This window comes from Hylaeus volcanicus, chromosome 2 (assembly GCF_026283585.1).
Source record: "Hylaeus volcanicus isolate JK05 chromosome 2, UHH_iyHylVolc1.0_haploid, whole genome shotgun sequence".
NCBI lineage: Eukaryota > Metazoa > Arthropoda > Insecta > Hymenoptera > Colletidae > Hylaeus > Hylaeus volcanicus.
In genome coordinates this window covers 19,328,923-19,345,885 of record NC_071977.1, presented here as the reverse complement: position 1 = coordinate 19,345,885, position 16,963 = coordinate 19,328,923, and the positions used below count along the sequence as shown (strand labels likewise).

The 16,963-nt window shown below is 35.0% G+C and overlaps 1 protein-coding gene across 4 annotated transcripts in view; it reads left to right on the top strand.

The window, feature by feature from the left end:
- Window positions 1–6,142: 6,142 nt before the first annotated feature.
- Window positions 6,143–16,963, top strand: part of LOC128884694 (BAI1-associated protein 3) — a 188,311-nt gene continuing 177,490 nt past the window's right edge. For all 4 annotated transcript variants that reach the window (XM_054138256.1, XM_054138258.1, XM_054138257.1 and 1 more), the window contains exon 1: window positions 6,143–6,374. The gene's annotated coding sequence lies outside the window, so the exon portion shown is untranslated. The remainder of the gene's footprint in view (window positions 6,375–16,963) is intronic.

Sequence of the window (16,963 nt, the reverse complement as noted above, 5' to 3'; positions counted from 1 at the left end):
TTAACGTCCTGTTATCTTTCAAGACGTATTCTATGTGTAAGATATCAAAATACCAAATTAGCTTTGCGACTCATACTCTAACCTGACATTGTAGTGGCCATAGAACACTTATGTTTACGTATATAGAACGTAACACATACGTAAATCAGAATATAATTGAAATTAACAAATGAAAGTGAAATGTAAGCTTTTTTTTTCCTTGCATATTTAACGTCGCATCAACCTTTGGTTATTAATGATTACCTTTTATGTGGTTATCCTTATTGTTAGATGTTCGTCCAAATATGTGCATCTTTAAGCAGCTGGATTACTTTGTATAAGTTTTCGTTTTGGGCAAAAATCCTGTATATAATTCTAATAAAACTCAGGTATATACAATTATAAAAATATATACAAAATTAAATGATTCTAAATTGTTAATTATATGTTACTATGTTAGAAGCAAATGTATGGAAAAAAACGGCCAACAAAAAGAATACTCTCAAACAAATAGTAATAATACATTGTTACAGAAATTGTGTTCATTAATTCCAAATCATTTTAGTCTATGACACGTTATCAATTTTTAATTCTAAAATGACTCAAAAATAGAATAGAAATGAGAGCAAGTGTTCACTTGTACGAATACGGAGGTTTCTCCTTTATTTATTTTCACGCGAGCCACTTGCATGAAAATTTTAATAATTGAAATGGCGCGCCGTTAAAAATTTTATTTCGACTACGAATAACCGTAGATATCTTCATTTCACGACTATTCCCGGCAGCGCCCGCATGCTCGGTTACCACGATCTCTGTCTGACACGTAAAATCGTTTACACCTGAAATCGATAATTACGATTTCGTTAAACGCACGCGTCGAGTTAACGAACGTACAATAACTACTGTATAGAGAATCCTAAAATCCATGTACTTAAAACCTCGATAGGGTTCTACATTTCCTTCCAGTTCACTTTCTTCCCGCTTCACTTTGATTTTCTACCTTTTCTCCTCGTTAGTACTGCAGCGCGTGCCGTGTAAGACAATAGTTTGGAAACAATTGGCAATGGTTAATTATACACACTAGCGATTGTGCTCGAGAATTCAAAGGGTTTTTAACGATTTTCCATTCGCTTTTATTGAGAAAATAATTTTCGAAACTTGTTGGGATCCCCCATAGGAAATGGGAAATTATATACTCTACGTTTGACTACGTAAATTAATGCAGGGTCGTTTTTATGTAATATATTTATATATGTTTAAATTGATATGTCCACCATGAGAACGCTGACAGACGCATTTTATTATCAAAAAAACAAAATTCTAAACCCTCCTTTGGAGAACCCTTTATAATCATTCTCATTAAATTGAAAACGAAATTTAACAAAGAATCTCGTAATGGCCAAATGAATAAAACAAATACACATTTTAAGGTAAAAATATAATTTTACTGAATGAATATTGATGAGGAAAATTGAATATTGATATGCGAATATTTAATCTACGAGTTTATGTTGTAATGAAAGATAAAAAAAAATAATTAAATATTCGAACGTGTGAAAATTCTGGAAATTTTTGAGAATTTTCAAACATGATCCTCCCAGAAAAAAAATAACACGGTACAGTTAAATAGAAATGATAAATCGAAGACAATTCGTCGATACGGATAACGTCTTGACGATAAAAAATCGGTCAGATGCGAACGACACGAGGATTCCACGTAGCCCGTCGTGATTCTATAGCTATAACGGAGTTGAATGTGATCCTAACTACATCAGGTTTTACCTCCAGCTTAACTGAAAAATACCTCGATTGGCTCCAGGCGATTTAATAAACGATTGCGTCTAGATTTCGTGAGATTCCGAAGTCAGCGATTTATATTTGGATACGTTCCTGTGAGCATACCGCTTTTAATATTTCATCCATAATACAGAGAAATTGCATTTCAAATCTCACTAGAATCGAAGACCAATCCAATTTAACGCGCCTCTCTTTCTTAACTCCAGTTCCAATAACTCTGAATCAATTGGAATGATAAACAACGCGATATATTTTTAAAACAAGTTCCGCAGTATAATCCAAGTCTCCATTTGGTATACGATTTTCACAATAATTACGAGGTTTCTTTCTTCCTTCGAGATTTTACTGTTAGAATATGCTAACCAATCTTCAGGTTTATCTGGAAGGTGTGGAAAAATGCAACGAGGCGTCACGTTCAATCATTGTTCCGCGTCGCTGGTCGGTAGTCATGTTTCCTCGCGTATTTCAAAAAGTCCGATAATTCTTGAGGTTAGAATTCTTCTACGGTATATCTGCGCGTGGTTATAAACAAAAATAGTATTCAAGCATCAGAAAGTATTTGATACTCGATAAATAAAGAAATATTAGACAACAAAAGTTGAAATATTATTTGCTTTCTCCTTCGATATTAAATGTAATACTATAATATTACGAAATACATAAATGTATTACAATGTCAGAGCTAGCTAGCTCTGAATGGTTTATTATTATCCTCATTTTATCTTGTTTTATTATTTTATTGTATGTAACGAATTTCACATAATTTGCTGTACCTATTTCTTTATTTTCATTATTATAGTTTTACAATATATATGTATTACATTTTAAGTGTACTGTATGTATGTGCACTGTATTTTTATTGTGGCTACTACAAGAAAATTAATTCATATAAACTGCTGCACGTAAAATGAATGTACTATTTGCAGATTATGACAAAATTATAAATGTGAAAATAAATGTCAAAATTCTTCGAAAAAAATTCTATTCTCTTGACGACGCAATAATTAAATAAAATAGTCGATTATTTTCGTCATACTGTTGCTTTTATCATGTTAATGGATTTTCTGTTCAATCACCTGTTTCTTCATCGAAATACATATTACCAATACTTTCGTTTAGAAATAACCCTATAATTCATCCATAAATTTACATAACTCAACCCTGGTAAAGTTTAAGATCGAGGGAGCTCCAAACAACTCCTGAAGTTACACTCGTCAGGAGTCTGCCTAGGGATAATAAAGTTGGCAATGGTTCTCGTTACGAAACGATTGCTTTCGGGCAAACAATTCGGCAAGATACGCGGGAAAAGTATATCCGAGGGTATCTAAGGATCCCTGGCACATCGATCAAAGTGTCTCGTCGCTGTCCGAAATTTCTCTAAAGCGGAACAAAAGTTGCCAAGTCTTCCTTCGAGCGGTTCTCAAAGCCGTGACAGCGATCGCCGAACAAACTGCCAGCATCTGCTTCAGTCACGGGGTGAGTAACACGTAAACGATGCACCCACCAACAGTAGCTCCACCAAATACACGTTACCCAACTTTCGGTCTTTCTCTTTTCTACCGCGGCTCTCGTCCCAACAGGCTCCAAACTCCGCTTTCGACTGATTTTCATTTAAAGACCTCTCTGAAATTCAGAAATGTATGAAATCCCGGCGTTTCCCTTTGACGCGATCATTGTGATTTCCCAACCTACTGCACTGCGGTGCTTCCTTTCTGGCTAATTTGCGTTACACTGCGCACGCTTTTGTTAAATTCTTACTCCGCTTTAAAGTTCTCTGTCCTTAAACCAAGTTCAGGGTATTCGAGCATTCTTTACATATCAATTTGAAAATAAGTATTAAGCTTATCAGGTTTAACTCTACAGTTACTTCATTCAGCGTTATTTTTCATTAACATCTGAGAATTCATGACGAATTATAAAACAGATGATTTGATGTGTAAGATTGTTTCCACCTCAACAGAAAAATAGCAGCAGTGAATTATGAAGAATATTTATCAAAATCTTCATCAAAATCTGATAGTTCATGACGTTCCCTCAGTTCAGTTACAACTTCACACTGCTTTACGCTTTTAAACAAATAAAATCTACCACTCAAAGCTCCACTAACCAAGGCTAATCAAGTATCAGAGCATGCGTCCCGCGGCGACCTTGTTGAATTTCCAGCAACGAATTGTAACGCGTACCCGCTACCATGTCCATCCAAATGGGGGTCTGCCGTACTTAGCGAATTCCTAGATAACCAAAACGAAGTAACATAATACCCACGAGCTTGTCGGCATGGGGACAGGAACCGGAATCCACGTTATCATCGGCGCGGTCGGTGTCGCTAACAGAGGGAAAAGGGTGTTCTATTTCGCGGTGGTTTGATCGATGTCGTTCCACCGGCTTGGATCCTTCGGAGTCCTTCCTTATTACGACACTCGTATGCAGTTAACGTTGTCCCCGTGGGGGATCACGTTCCAGATCACAATAAAACATCTCCCAGCCCTTCGTCCACACCTTGGCCTCGGTATGAACGCGCCCGCAAACGCGCAGGCAGGGTAGCGTCAGGTACAGGCCAGGCGTGCCAGGAGCGTAGGTGAGCTGAAATAGATCGATGGACGTGCTGCGCACGCAAGTGCCTCCAGTTGTAACCCCTGCAGGGGGTAGGGAGAGCCCCGTGCTCCTGGGGTAGGTCTGTTGGGGGAAAACCGAGAGGGGAACGGAATCCAAGGGTGGGATGCAGAAACCGACGAAGAGACAGGGCGAAAGCAGCCAACGCCAGGGATCGGAGCGAAAAACAGAATTACGAGCGTGTAAGGGTGCAATCGGAGCCAACATTCTTGTCCAGATAATAAATAACGAATAAAAGATTTGCTTTGATTCGATGCTTGTTTGAATTGTGCGATGGAAGGAGGTTCTTGTTGAAGGAATCAGAGGTTGTATGGGCAATTGTGCGAGGCAATCGTTCAGCAGAGTTAATAGTTTCTATTCAAACATTGGGTAGCAAAAAGTGATCATCAATAGATAAAAGTGACTTGTATTCTAGAACTTATGAGCATCTATTAACATTATTATCGACATTGCGTATTAATCGTTATAAAGGTTTGTTATCCAAACATTGAGTAGCAGTGTACTCATCGATAGATAAGAGTGTATCGTGTTCTCTTGTATTCTAGAGACTTTGAGTATTTATTAACATAAGCACTGACCTAACGTATCAATCAATATTCGGAATTTATATTCATACACTAAATAGCAGAATGCCCATCATCAGATACGAATGATTCATACAACCTCTGTAGGAGTACTTATTAACGCAAATAATAAGTTATCGAGCTCGCCGAGCACGTTCTTCGAATGGCTGCTAATAAAATTCGAGAATGTCACTAAAAATGAATTCAATAAAAATCACAGTGGGGTATGGAACATCATTTTCCGTTCGTCTCTTATTTTGAATAAAGTTCTGCCCACCTCTAGTCTACGCAGGAGAACATCGAGTGGAGGATAACAAGTAGTGACGAAGAGCGGAAACGAAAAGCAGGATGAGCCGTAAGGATTCAACCAAAGTCCAGGGAATAATAACGGAGAAAGAGCATTCTTTTGATAGATACTAAAACCAGCCATTCACGAAGACCAGGGAGACCCGGCGCGGAGATAAGGACAACTTGATCCTCGATCGGCGTGCAGGCTCCAAATCCTAAGAGATATTACGATACAAATCAAACTACGTAAGCACGACACATAAGGACCCACTCTATCAATTCTTCGTGATATAAGGGTTAACAGATATCTGGCAAACCTCATATCGAACCCTTGTCCTAGACTCTAAGAATGATCATCCAGGTCAACGCGTCTCCACGTAGACCCGATACCTTTTCGTTAAGGCCTCCTCCATCAAACTCTGTAATCCATAGGACGAATCGTCCTAAGGTCCGGCAAGTGAAAACACCTACTTGCCCCACATGACCCTCCAGCTGTCCTAGTCGAAGGGGAACTCCCATCCAGCTCTTTCATCTTCTTCTTCGCTCTTTTCTAGCCAGCTAGGTCCTCGCATTGAATGAAAGTGGTGGTTAGGGTGGGAGGTTCTCGTGCCTGGAACCACTACCCCTAGCCAAGTCGATTCTTCCCTTTGCCAGACCGTAGGATCGGCGGGTTATCGCGTCAGAAGGGGATGACGGTCTGAAACGCGGGAGTGGGAGGAGCATGTTGACGGAGAGGGCGAGTAGATGGCAGTGGGGTGCTAGAGAGAGACGGAAAAGGGACCAGCCGGGTTATTGGAGTAGAGTGACGGGGTGGGATAGACAGAGAGGAGGGGGGGTAGGGAGACAGAGAAAGACGGGCACGCGACGGCATCTCACCTGTTTGCCAACCCGCCAGTCTAGTTTACGCGCCCGGTCATCCGCCGGCTCTACAAGTGGGTATTCCATTGCGACTCCTAGACGTGCTCGTTCGCTCGCGTACAAACGATCGTTTTCCTTCGTTCGGGCGCGTATCGACGCGACGTTTAACGTGCATCCGTCAAGGGACGATTTCGTTGGCCGAGTTGGAGGAGCTCCTCGAGGATCCTCGCGGGCTCGTCCAGTCTGACAGGACACGTACGATCGACGACGGGAACGGTGAGTACACTGGTGAACTGGAGGCATCGATGAAATGCGAATATGGTGTTCAGAATTTTTTGATAGGTTCGTCTTATTGTGAAATTATGTTTATGATTGGAAACGTTGATTTTTGGATGTAAGGAGATCTCAGTGTTGCTAAGGTTATATTTTCTGAGGAATAAATTCAGTTGTCAAATAGAATGTAGTTTATCATGGAAATGATGCGAATCCTCGAACACGAGGATTGTTATGTTGTTAGATTTGTAACGTTAAAATGTGAAGACGTAATAGACTTGTTGTATACAACAACTGTGTAACAGGATTATTTCGAAAACTTTAATGGAACTTCATCGCTGATTGAAATTTAAAGCCTTTTGTAGCTTAGAACAAAGGAAGATTTACTTACACCACTTTCACGGTATTTACCATTTTAAACGACTCGATTAATTAACAGTGTTCCTTTCTTTGAAAATACCTTGGAGAGATACGGTTATTTCAGGTGATTTTGTACCTGTCTCATGGTACATCTAGTAACAGAATTGTGATTTAGTGTTTACTGATTACAATGTTGTATCGTATAAGGAAATTATTAACGCCTTTGAGACCACAATAGTTCTTCAGACGATTTACATAGTTATTGCAATGTCAACTGTGTGATTTTCTTTCTAAGATTATTCTTCAATCTTGGTATATGATTTGTAACCATGTCCAGTGCGATTTTTCAATACAAATATGTAATAATCGTGATTAAACAAATGCAATTCAATTCTGAAGCAACTTTTGTTTGCAACCAAGAAGAATGCCTTCGAGTATTATACTATTTTTCAAAGTTAGTGATCACAATTTTTGGAAAAAGTTTCTTTACTATTGCTCGTGATTTCGTTTTACATATTTCGTTAGTATCATAGGAAGGTGAGAAGTATATCTTTGAACGATATACTCGATTAACAATACACATTTGATGATCAAAATTTTTGGCAAAGGTTATTTAATTGCAGAAATTAATAAGTTTCAAAATAGTGTTTGTAATAGGAATGGATATTCAGTATAAAATGTATTCAACTATATACTCTACGTGTTTCATTCTCGTTCCCACATCCTTCTCTCAGCAAATTTATCAATACAAAAATAATACATTAATTAATTACTAGCAGGCAAGAAGGCTATAGAAATATGAAAAAAGCAAAAGACAAAAGGTAATTCTATGAAAGTAGAGACAAAGGAAACTAAAAAACCGTAAATAACAAATACCCAGGTGAAATTATTCTTCAAATTAGCCTTCATGTTCTAACAGCATAGGACAGTATTTCACTATTGCTAGCATCGACTGCCCAGAAGAATACTCCGAAAGAGTCACTCAATTCGAATGATTGTTTTCTACTATTTCTGATGATTCATACCGTTTACCATGCACTTTTGATAATATGAATAAACTCATTTGAATCGAGTACCGTTCAGAGCTATTTTTCTCAGCATGCAATGATAAAAGAAAATGCATTTTATAGGTAAAAGATTGAGTTACTATCACGTCGTGAACATAACTCAGGGGAACTTTTTACAGCTCTATGCAGTTCTCGAGGGTCAGCGTACTATAGTTGACGCTCCAGTGTAACGAATACCCAGAGCGATGATCCATGCGATTGCTCTACGCATCTCATGAATTCGGAACGCGTTTTGTTTGTGCGTGATTGTCAGTATTATCACGTTTTTCGTGGACGATTGATAACGAACGCTGGCGATTAAAATCGACGCCACTTGTCAGCCCGGGTTTCTGGCAATCAGATGGCGAGCTCGTTTTAACCCTTTCATTCGTGGCGTGATCAATTTAGCGCGGTGAATACCGTATGTTTTAAAGCAGAGTGAAAAATAATTTAATTATTTACTTAGTAATTTGATCGGATTCTATGCGTGTAGACTGAATTATTTAAGGGAGTCTAGACTCAAGATTCTAAGAAATGATCTGAATTGATTCTTGCTAGTATAGGGGATGGATAATCATTTAAAATTTGCACAGTTTATTGTTATATTGTTTTAAATTTCGTTAGGAAATTGGAATTATTATAAAGATTTATTCAGTTATGCAAATATGAGTTTGTTTGCGTTTTTCAACTATAATACTTTCTTTTCTCCTTCCACTGAATTTTTGCTCAAATTCTGCTTGCAAAATGCACATGATTTTTTTAGAAAATCATTGAAGCTTCGAGATTTCATGCTGTTGTAATTTTTGAAAACACAGATTTGAGAAAATCATTACTAACAAGTTGTGCGGGATTACGGTACGTCTTACTTGAATTTTTAAAATTCATGAATAAATCAGATCTCAAAACACTTACTGAAGAAACATCAAGTCGTCAGAATACATAAAAAAATGTTTGTAATGTATTTCGAAAAAAGGCTTCTTGAGGCTTGACTAAAAATTTTGCTTACTTCTCTAAAGTTTGGTTTGAAGAGTATATAAATTTTGGCTTTTTTTTTACACATTAATTCAAAAAATGAATTGAATATTTCATTTAAAATTCTGCACACATATCTCTTAAATTTTATACTAATAATAATGCTGGAAAATATTGAACAGAATTCGGTGTGCTTCGCATTCGAGTGATTGCACGAAAACAGAGTTTCCGCTGTGTCGAATGTAAGTGTTCCACTTCGATGGTCGATATTGCATCGAATGAAATGTGTCGTGGAATCGATGATTCGAGCTACTATCACTCCATGTCACGATGATCAATTTTCACGGACGTTCGATCAGAGATTCGTATTCTCGCACTGATCAGACACAGAACGTGGAACAAACGTTTAATCGAGACGATCGTCTCTTGAAGCTTCGGTACTTGAGATCTTTTATACGCAGGCTATCCTGTAATCAGTCGTACGAAAGACAATAGGCATCATTCTATACGACAAAACGAATCGAAAGTGTAGTATACAATTTCTTCGTGCAAGGCTTCGTCTTCGAAAAAAAAATGAAAGCGAATAGTGGACAAGCTTTCTCTATTTGGTCAGTAAGAGCACAATTATTTTTGAGATTTAAATTTAAATATATACAATCATTTAATAAAGTATGAAAGTAAATGCAAGACTTGGAATATCTCAAAACTTTAAAATACTTCTTCATAATATCATCAGACTTTATTTCAATTTGTGTTGAACATTTAAAGAATACATAAGTCAAATAATTTCGATGGAAGTATTTATACAGTTTTACATTTCCTGATATTCCAAATTTTGTAATTTCACAATTCTTAAATTATTGCAGTATTGAAATATTGCAATATTCCTCCAAAAAACTTATTTTTTCATTATTTTTTCATTTAGTTTTCATAGAAAACTAAATATTTGTATGCTGTTTAGGAGTACCAAACAAGTATATAGCCCAAACGTTCAATAAATTCAAAACAACATGCATATATTGACATCGCTGTTAATCAAATGTTACTGTTCCTTCACTCGAACCAATAGAAAAAAATTACGCCAAATCATCCAGTACATTTACAAGAGCAAATAGAAAAGTAAAAAATTGCTTCTCCAGTCGAATAAAATTGATGAAAGTACAAGTAATCTACAGTGAAGTTTAGTTAAACTACTCAACACGTGCACCCCACGTATATTCGAAAGTCTCTCTCTCGAAAACGAATCCTGGTATGAACAAAATTGTATTCTATGTTTTCAATTGATTTGCCACGTAGAATGGCCGTATCGCTGCTTCTGCCATCAATTACCGAACACCCCTAGAAAACTCGATTGTTTTACAATTTTCAACGCGTCACTCTTGACGGTCTATATTTTCACTCTCCGTCTGTTCTTGTACCCCGGTGGCATATTTCTCTTTTTTATTTCGCATTGGAGAGACAGTGAGAACGAGGGAACCTATAGCCGCGGAGGGATTGGCGTTCTCTCGAAATAAAAAAGGAGTAATCAACCGAAAAGGTACCGAAGGTAATCGCGTGCGTGAAATTGTTCCTTGTCGGGTGATGAAAAAGTTTTTACCATCGAACCCCGATTTCGAAGGCCGATGGTTGCAATTTTAGAACACGTTTACTCGATTTTACACAGATTGGACCTGGTCGGACGGTATATCACGCAATTATTCATATTGCGTTACATAATTTTCGTTATTCGGTAAAATAATTGGATGGGCGCGCGTGTGGTGTTGTTTCCTTTGACGAAATATATTGAACGAATCAACTTGTGTAATTATTATGGAAATTGATATAGCTATTTTTGAATGATAAAAGGTTTTGCAAAGGCACTTTAAAATTTAGTTGTTAATTAAAATACGTATGGTATGAAATAGGATTTGGTTATTTCGTACGAAAGTATACAAAACCCTTTAATTTTTTACTGTATACTTCAAATGAAGTGAAGATGAAATGAAGATATGAAGTATAATTATAATTTGATTTTAATTTGTATTTAAGCTGGCGTGTTTCTGTAATTGAGCAGTATACTATCTCGTGTGTGAAATTTTCTACGCTTTGTACGTATACGAAGATGGCTAAACGTGTTATAATTAGAAATTTGAATTAAATTTGATTTCACTCTGGTAGAAACACAAAAAATATACAGAAACTGTACTGCTTTACACTTTGATACATTCTCAAAGCAATAATTATTCTCGCAATTTTCTAACATTTAGTATTCATCTATTTCGGTACTGTTGTTAGCGTGAAATTATTTTCAATCTTAATTTATTTATATTCAGTCGTTCGTAAATATGAAAATGAAAGTGTCATTTTCATAAATTTTGTGATATATAATTAGTAATTTTATATTCTTGTGTAAAGTAATTTATTCGTTGTTTAAAATTTATTCAATTCAATTAAATTCAATTTAAATATCATACATGACTGACAACAGTTTATTTCATTTTACTTCTGAATGTTTGCCATTGTGGAAAAGTTTAATTTATATCTACTTACCGTTAATTTCTTTTTATTGTTCTTCCGCGTTAAACGAAGATAGAATATTTTATTATTCATTTTTTATAATCTAACTGTACAGTTCAGTTTTACATCGTATGTTTAATAGTACACTGTGACAGAATAAGTTTAAACACAGCGCAAAATCTGCTGAAAATAAAAGCATTGTTATTCAGACTAATGAAGAATTACATATATTACATTCGACAAACAATCAAGTACTCAAAGTGTTTGCTTTTGAAATTACAAATGTCATAATATGCTTTTCATTAATTATATTAATTGAGAATTTATCTTCGAAAGATTTATTTATATATCAAATGTAAATATTTTATACATATTGTATTCATTTCATATTTCACATTATAATGTCAAGTGAATTAAATCAAATACGATTTGATTTGATTTAAGAAGAATCTGAAGTTCTGCCGATGTTAAATACAGAATCTATTAGAATTTGTATTAATTTTTATAGTTGAATATTCAAGAATTACTTTCCAAATGTTTCGATGTATGTAAGTATTACTTTTTGCATTGAAAAATTTCTCAAAAATATTTGTTGTGTGTATTCCATGTAATTTTTCGTTACTTCAGTTTGAGATGTCTTCACTTGAATTCGATATGATAATTTAATCAATTAAAGTGATTAAGTAAGAAGTAAAAGTGTGAAATAATTTTTGAAGTATCTTTCCAATAGTTCGTGTGCTTTTGATTCAGTATACTTTTCTCACGGTTGCAGACAAATTCGTAGGTCGCCGGGCTAAAGTTCAGCACGAATGATCATCGAGTTTTCGTTACCGTTCGTTTACTTCCGATTCAGTTTCCATCTTCACCGGGGAAGTTATCTTTCAAAGGAAGATGGATATTGCCACTACGAGAAAAAAAGTCTCGAAATCCGTCATGCTTTTCCATTGAAGTTTTGAGCGGGTAGCGAGACGAGAGAATCTTAACGAGAAAGGAATAAATCCCCCAGCATCGAGCCACGATTCATCAAACTTTCGAACATAAACAGAAGTGGATATTAATAGTTGCGGAACGACGAAGAAAGAAGGCATTGACGATAACTTATTGTCGAACGAAGCGAATACATTCAACTGTGAAAGCTTGATTCATCGCAAGGAAAGCATTTCCTTCGAGACTTTCGTCTCGATGTAATTCCTTTCCTCATTGGTTGGAAATTTTTCCCTTCTTTTCTCTGCAAATGATATTTATCATACTATACGAGGCAGTGCCTTTTGAACTCTTTCGCAACTTGAAGATTTTTAAGCGATAGTTTAATTGAAAAATCTGTAAATGAACTCTTCTTTTATGCTTCTTTTAATTAATTTTAAATTAAGATGTATGATGGTGTATAACTGAAAGTAAATTAGTGAATTAAATATTTGTACATACCACAGTTGTAACACATCACAGTATAACACGACTTAACAAAGCATCATATATTATAATACAACATAATGCAACATAACATTGCATACAAAAAAAGGATTTTCCAAAAGGGGCTTGATGATCTGGTTTTTAATAAAACACAAATTTTATGGAATATATCCAACTTTCATTTCATTTATGCTCCATAACAAATAATACTTTCACTATTTATTAAAGAATTAAAGTCTTCATTTACGTGATTCCAAAAATGTGTAATATTGTTTCTACATTGATTTCGGGACTGTAACACTGATAAAATAACTGTAGATATAATTTCCCTTCTATCACTTGCTGGAATTGACCAATGTTCGCAACATGTTCAGATTATTTACCATATACACAGTGTCACGTTATCATTCGAACGTAATTCATTTGTCGTGTCAAAATTCCCGACAGAATTGAAATTAGTTTTACTTAGTTAACGAGTGGTGCGAGATTATGAATGCATAACCGTGCATCCACTGTGCATATTACGTGTTTGGCGTTGTACAAAACTCTGTCAACCGCGTTTTCCGGGTAAACGAAAATGCTAATTGAGGGCTTTTTGGTTATCTCGCAATCATTTCGAGGTTTAAGCCGTTCGTTGGATCTTGTAATTTGGACTACAGTCGCGACGAGATAACAGCGGTAATTTAAACTTAATTTATTTTTACCATCCGCCTCATCTATCCATCGTACTTGTATACCAGGTTCAATTCAAGGGTTAACTGGAAGTAAAAGAAATTCGTACGAAGGGACCTTGAGATATCTTAATTGTTCAATTACTTTTAATCGTGTGCTTTGGTTCTACGAGAGGGATCGAGATAAAGAATGATACACCTTAATCATTATACATATTATAGTATATGTAGAATGGAATGCAAGTGAAATTAAAAGCAATTTTTGCTGTGTAGTTGTATTTAGTGTAATTGAACTAAAATTGAATGAATTTAGCAATTAATGTACTTGTTTAAATTATTATATATTATTATATTATTATTATATTAAATTATTATTATTATTGAAATTATAACTTGCTTGTGAAAATATACTTAATACGATTATAATTTTGACAACCTGTATAATAATATCAATTATTATCTAGCTTAATATATTTACTACGATTTTAGTCTTTGCAAGGCATATAATATAATAAATTATGTATTATTAAACAGATTGTCAAGACAATAATAATGACAAATATATTTTTACAATCAAGCTGTCATTCCAATCACTATTACATTATCCTTATCAATTATTCATGAGAACTACACATAAAAGACAAAACTTTTTTTCATTTCTTATCTCGTTAAAATTAAATCGTTTGCCAATAACAGTTCAACTCAATTGCGATCACTATCAATCATATTTAATTAAACAGGTCGTTTTCGTTTCACCCATTCTTTCATAATTCCATATCGAAGTTCAATGCTATAATATCTCTTAATTGTACTAATTAAAGACAGGATCTAAAGTTTTATTCTACTAATGAATATTATTAATGAATATCCGGTCGAAGAGCTTTAATTACGCAATAATTGGCGGTAACAGCGAGGATTGAATTAAAACAATGTTCCACGTTAATAGGGATTTGTTTATGATCATATTCGAAAATTTGTTATCAGTGTACCGTAGAGCATTTGAAGTCTCCAACTTGTAAGTGATATTTCCCAGCTCTTTCAGTTACGATTGATAACTCACGACTCTTATGTGTAACGTAAAATCGTTTCTGTACGTGGTAAATTGTGCAGAATTGTTTCGAACTGCACTCTACTAATCTGGGTGGTTAAGGTACATATTACATTTGTGGGGCATACTTTTATTACCATTAAGCTGGAAATGAATTCCTCGAGATACGTGAATTTCTGTCTGTTTGAACAGAACAGCGGAGTCCTCCGTTCCCATAAGGTCTTAATTACCAACCCTTAAATCTGTAGCATGTGGGAAACGCAAGGGTGTAATCAGGCTTGGGTAGCTGGGTACGTCAACGTATAGTATGTCCATTCCGTTAGTATCCAACACTGTTGTATCTGTGTAAATAGATCGAAAGACGAAAATGTTTAATTATTATGTACAAAAAATACGAGAACATGGCAATTTGTTAAATTTTCTGCAAATTATGAAGTGGGAAACTAATTTTTCACATTTTTAGATTTTTACACGCAATACTCAAAATATCCAGAAATGTAAAATACGAAGGAAGAAAGTTTACTTTTGACTGATAGTAACATATTCGATAACAGATAAGGAAGTAAAAGAAGTACACGAGATAAATGAAACATAAAGCAGGTACTTTTCGGTGCGATATTAAAATCATCAGCTGCCCACGTGCCTCCAATTTTTCCGAATGCTCACGGCCAGTGCCTAATATCGAAACTATAACGGTGTGTGCTTTCCAATACCTGTCTTACAACCGCCCGAATCGAGGCTAATGAACCGTTTATTGGGAAAAATACGCGGAACAATAGTAGGCGCATAGGGAACATAGAAGCACGTAATCATCGCATAGCAGCCGTTCGTGTTTCTTCTGTAAAAATAAATGATTTCTGGACAAATAGGATGACTTTGCTGTCATTTTAAATAAAGTTTGTATATTTCAAACTGGATGTAATATTAAAACTACGTAGATCAAATAAAGTCTACTTTGAAACTAGAGAAATAATTAAGGTGCTTTTGTCGGAATATATATTGACTCGTACCACTTGAAATTTAATCTTCAACTACTATTATCTCCTGCAGCTGTATCATAGAGGAATTTATTACTGTACTTATAACAATATAGCAGTAATATAATTATAAATGTGAATATTTGTACCGAATATTCATCAGGACGAAAAATGGAAAGTAATTACCAAATTGTAAGGAAATTAATTCTTCTTTTCTCACATGAGAATTATACACAGAGGTAGTTTCGTTTATGAATCACTCGTGCTATGAACCTATTATTACATTACTACCCTCTTAGTCCTTCGTTATTAACATCAAATTTTATAAATTAATGTGTTTTTATAAATTATTTTTATTATTTTTTGCCAGTGTGTTCGAGGAATGAAATATTCAAAACTGTCACACAAGGTTGAAATTGTAATGTTAATATAAAACAAGGCCCGTGTAGTATCAGCATGCCAAGGATAAGTTCAATAGACGGTGTAATAAAGAAGTTTGCATAAACGTGTGCCCCGTCTGTTCTGGTTACCGAGTTACTTCTGTTTTCTGCGTTTCAGTTATTTTCGCTTCAAACTGAGCTGGTGTAACTTACTTTCCCCCGGCTATGTACACAATGAATGATTCATATCTCGTACATGATCATACTAACTATTTATAAACAGTCTTGTAGTTCACTGCGAATTCCAATCTATTGTTTGTGTGAGAGTGATATATGTGTATAGACACTCTGAGGTTAAATTTTCAATTTTATGCATTCTTTTGTAACTTCTAGTTTCTCTTTTATTGGAAACTTTTTTTTAAAAGTCACTTTTGTGGACCGGATGGTTTAGAATTTGTATCGTAAAAGTTCTGTGGCAACAGGTATTTCGAAACTGTTATTGTATAAACGAGCAATTATAGTCGCAACTTGGGGAATGTAGTATACACGGCATATGGTAACGAATACGTAAAATCATAAGTATCATATTTACGTTTAATAATAATATCATTCACTGTACAATATTGAGTTTGTTACAAGAATTTCATTTTTAATCATATATTAATTAAATTCAAACAAAGTTTTTACATAAAAAAATGTTAAATATTTATCTAATTTCGTCGAAGTTTATTACAAAGGAATACTTGTCAAATAATTTCATTTGAATTGATAAATAATGCCTATTAAACATATCCATAAACGTTTCGACTTCTGATAATAATACTAGAAAATGGTTAGATAATTTTCTTCTAATAGAAAAGAACGTATTATCATAGAATGATAACTTGCCAAATAATTAAAATTCAACAATATTCAACAGCAATTATTATCATCCCCATGAATGTCATCGTTATCAGGAGAGTTGTGTTTATTCTAAACGCGTAACAACACAACAGTTAGAAACAACGTTAATTAAAACAATGAATATTTAGTCGCCGCCGGGTTGCGTCGAGTTATATCGATGAATTACGCTCCCCGTTTACTTTCCATGGGAGATATCGTATTAACGTCGATATCTAATTTAGGGTATCGTAGATAAAAGTTGCTATTAGCGTGGCTTGCTATGAAGCAATTACGACGAATAATTTATTACGTCGCCGATGGAAACGCATAAAGTGCCGTAAGAAAAGTAC